Genomic DNA, 4,105 nt, shown 5'->3' on the forward strand with positions numbered 1-4,105 from the left:
TATTTCAAGAAGTGGACCTCGTCCCTTGCAAAGGAATATTTTTCTTTCTTTACATATAGATTTTTCTCCTACAGGATCTTGAATACGATTCATAAGTGTTCTACATATTTTTGCTTATGACTATTTTTTCAGCCAAATGAACATTACCATTCCTTTTACATCCTTCGAGACCGATTTGTTGTGGTCGTGTAATGTAGCTCCATCCCAACTTCATCCAAACTCATGGGGTTTTATTAAGATCTTTCAGTTGCTGTGTCAAGAACTAGATGTTAAGCCTTCTCAAACCCTCTTTCTTTATCTCTTTGTTTTGACTAAGCCTCGGATTTCTTCAAAAAAGAAAGCTTCTTGGGTTTCTTTTCGATCCGCCCAGGGAAAGAAAGTTTTTTCCATTTATGATGAGTCCTTTAGGGACTTTAAGAATTATTACTTTAAGGTCTGAGCTTTTGAAGGAGCTCAGCCATTTTTTTTAGAGTCAAACAATGAACCTGCCTTTCCTTTAAGTTGGCAAAAGAATGTTGTGGTGTCTAGATATTCGTGGGAGATGCTTGATGAGGTCGAACTGTATTTTGTGAATGTGTTGAAGGAGATTTGGGGGCAACCCCCCCATCTCGATACAAAGAAAGTCTTAGGGAACCCTTCCCTTGTCCGAGCTGAGCTTGGTAGTGGTCAACTTTTTTTTTCTTCGCTTTGTTTACTTGCTTTTTTGTTTTTTTTCTTCTAGTTTTGTAACTTATTTTTGCTATGTTTTTTTAAAGATGGCTAAGAATAATGATTCCATGAAGGCCTTTGATGCCAGGGCATTTTGGCCAGTTTCACTGACCTTTTCTTTACTGTTTTTAGGGTAGTTTCATGCATTTCCTTAGGAAATAAGCTAGTTTTGGGTAGATATTCACTTACATCTTGATTTAAGCATACATTATGCACTTTACATGATTTCATGAGGATTTTGCATGAATTTAAGGACAAATTGGATGTTGCATTTCCCATGACTTGGACTAGAACTTTGATGCACTTTATTGCTTGATTTCAGGACAAAGGAAGCAAAGAAGAACCACATTAATGGCTACGTTAGTTACACTAACGTTAACACTAACGTGGAATGGGAGTAACTTGCAAAGTTAATGAGAAAAGTGGTTGCCAATAACGCTCTCGAAGCCATCATTGCCCACGTTAAGAGTCACGTTAACTAAGTTAACGTGAACTCTAACGTGGAAGAAAGGAAATAGAGCCAACGTTAGTGACACTTAACATTATCACTAACGTTGGACCAAGCTATAAGTGGCCACGTTAGAGTCCACATTAACTTAGTTAACGTGGCCTCTAACGTTAAGAAGAAAGGGGGGAAGCCAACGTTAGTGACATTCAACATTATCACCAACGTTGGCCAAGTCACTCTAGGCCACGTTAACTCCCACGTTAACCTAGTTAACGTGGAAGCTAACGTGAGGAAGGGAGGTGATGCCAACGTTAGTGACACCCAACATTTTCACTAACGTTGGAAGGAGCCCACACATGCCACCATGAGCCATGTTAACTTCCACGTTAACTTAAGCTAACGTGGATAAGGGAATGTTGAACCAACGCTAGTGACACTCAACTTTATCACTAACGTTGGAGATGGCTAGCATAAGCAACGTTAGAAGCCACGTTAACCTAGTTAACGTGGACTCTAACGTGGGAGCTAAGGGGCACATTGGAACGTTAGTGACAATGTTAAGTGTCACTAACGTTCTCGAAGGTTGGAAAGTCTACGTTAAAAGAGCCACGTTAACTAAGTTAACGTGGACTCTAACGTTGGGAAGGGGAAGGCTTCTCAACGTTATTGGAAAAGTTGAGTCCCAATAACGTGCACGAAGGACTAAAAGGCAACGTTAGTGGCATCGTTTGTGCCACTAATGTTGAGGTTAACGTGGCTCTTACTTGGGTAAGGAACGTTAGTGAAAAAGTTGAATGTCACTAACGTTCTCGAACCCATATTTTCACTAAACGTTAACACCACTAACGTCCTGAGCAAAAGTCTCTGCCCACTTCACAATTTCTCTCTGTAAGTAAAGCCAAGCCCAATGAAGAAGATAACTGCTTCAAACTCAAGATCCAAAGGCGCAGACCCAAGACTTGAAGAACCAACTAGAAGAGTAGAAGAGTAGTATATATAGGAGTAGCTTTGAATTAATCGGGGGAGTTGGAAAATATAGGGAGCCTCTAGGCATAGAATTACTCTTTGTATTTACTTTCTCTGTACTTCTAGTTTCATTATGTATTTTCCATCTTTGTTTTCATTTTCCAGAGCTATGAACAACTAAACCCCTTTCATTGGGTTAGGGAGCTCTGTTGTAATTTGATGGATCAATACTAGTTATCATTATTCTTCTTCTATCTTTTCTCTTGATTTTACTTGAAAGCTTTCGATCTTCATCCAATTGGGTAGTTATCTTGGAAAAGAAGCTATTCATACTTGAATATCTTCTGAACCTTGAAAGAGGAATGAAGAGATCAAGCTAGAAATGCTTTCTCATGTTGGACCAAATTGGGTTTGGATGGATATGTGACTATAATCCTCTCAACACTTGATTTGGGAAATGCATGTGGTATAATCAGTGACCATACTTCATCTCTTCTCATGAGCAATTGACCAAGGAATTGGCTATTGATCAAGATTTGAGAGATTGAATTATAAGAAATTGTAATTCAATCACTTAAGATTGCCAAGGAGATCAATGAGTGCATTGATTGAGGAAGATATGAAAATGAAATTGATCCGGAGAATGCAACATCTCCTGAGCCCAATGAACTCCCCATTTCTGATCTTACCCATTCTCTTTATTTTCTGTTACTTACTTTTATGAGCGATTCCCCCATTCCCATTTACAATTTTGCAATTTACTTCAGTCATTTACTTTCAGTTCTTTAATTCTAGCATTTACTTTTTCTGTCATTTACCTTCCCGCCATTTTATTTTCTGTAATTCTAAACTCAAATCCTGGATTCGCTCAACTAGAACATTCCTCTAATTAAAGTTGCTTGATCAATCAATCCTTGTGGGATTCGACCTCACTCTATTGTGAGTTTTTACTTGACGACAAATTCGGTACACTTGCCGAAGGAAATTTGTTGCGAGACAAGTTTTCCGTGCATCAAGTTTATGGCGACGTTGCCGGGGATTGATTGTGCATCAACAATGATTAGATTGGAGGATAACTAGATTGAGCATTTTATTTTTGTTTGATTTAATTTTCTGTTTGAGTCATTTACTTCCTGTTTTAGTTAATTTCTTCCCTTCCCCCCACTCTTTCTTTGTTATTTACCATTCATCTCACTGAGGGAGAGAACTTGACAACTTGGGAAGATGTGGTGAACAAATTCTTAGCAAGATTTTACCCTCCTCAATGAATCAATAGGCTGAGAGCTGAGGTCCAAACTTTCAGGCAACAAGATGGTGAGACTCTATATGAAGCATGGGAGAGGTTTAAAGACCTAACAAGGAGATGCCCACCAGATATGTTCAATGAATGGGTGCAGCTGCACATTTTCTATGAAGGGCTTTCCTATGAGTCAAAGAAGGCAATAGACCATTCATCCGGAGGATCTTTGAAAAAGAAGAAGACCATTGAGGAGGCCATAGATGTAATTGAAACAGTAGCAGAGAACGACTACTTCTATGCCTCCGAACGAGGGAACACAAGAGGAGTAATGGAGCTAAACAATGTAGATGCTCTGCTGGCCTAAAACAAGCTCATTACCCAGTAGCTAGCTGACCTCACCAAGAAGATGGAGAGGAACCAAGTAGCAGCAATCTCCACTTCATCAACAACCCAAGAAGGAGTGAATGAAGAAGCAGAGGGTAGTCAGGAGCAAGCCAACTACATTGGGAATTCACCTAGGCAAAACCATGATCCATACTCCAAGACCTACAACCCTGGATGGAGGAACCACCCGAACTTTGGGTGGGGAAATCAACAAGACCAAAGCCTTGATCAAAGACGCCTAAATCCAAACAATACAGCCACCCAACACTTCACATCAAGACCATATCAACACCCACATAACAACACCTCTCCACATTCATATCAAGGCCAGAATAACCCTCCTCAGCCTGACCTATCAT

At 39.7% G+C, this 4,105-nt stretch overlaps 1 non-coding gene across 1 annotated transcript; it reads right to left on the bottom strand.

Moving 5' to 3' along the window:
- Nucleotides 1–3,396: 3,396 nt before the first annotated feature.
- On the bottom strand, nt 3,397–3,503 carry LOC112787571 (small nucleolar RNA R71). The gene has a single exon (XR_003194977.1). It is a non-coding gene; the product is annotated as a small nucleolar RNA R71 (small nucleolar RNA).
- Nucleotides 3,504–4,105: the final 602 nt, after the last annotated feature.

The sequence above is a fragment of the Arachis hypogaea genome, chromosome 20 (assembly GCF_003086295.3).
Source record: "Arachis hypogaea cultivar Tifrunner chromosome 20, arahy.Tifrunner.gnm2.J5K5, whole genome shotgun sequence".
Taxonomy (NCBI): Eukaryota; Viridiplantae; Streptophyta; class Magnoliopsida; order Fabales; family Fabaceae; genus Arachis; species Arachis hypogaea.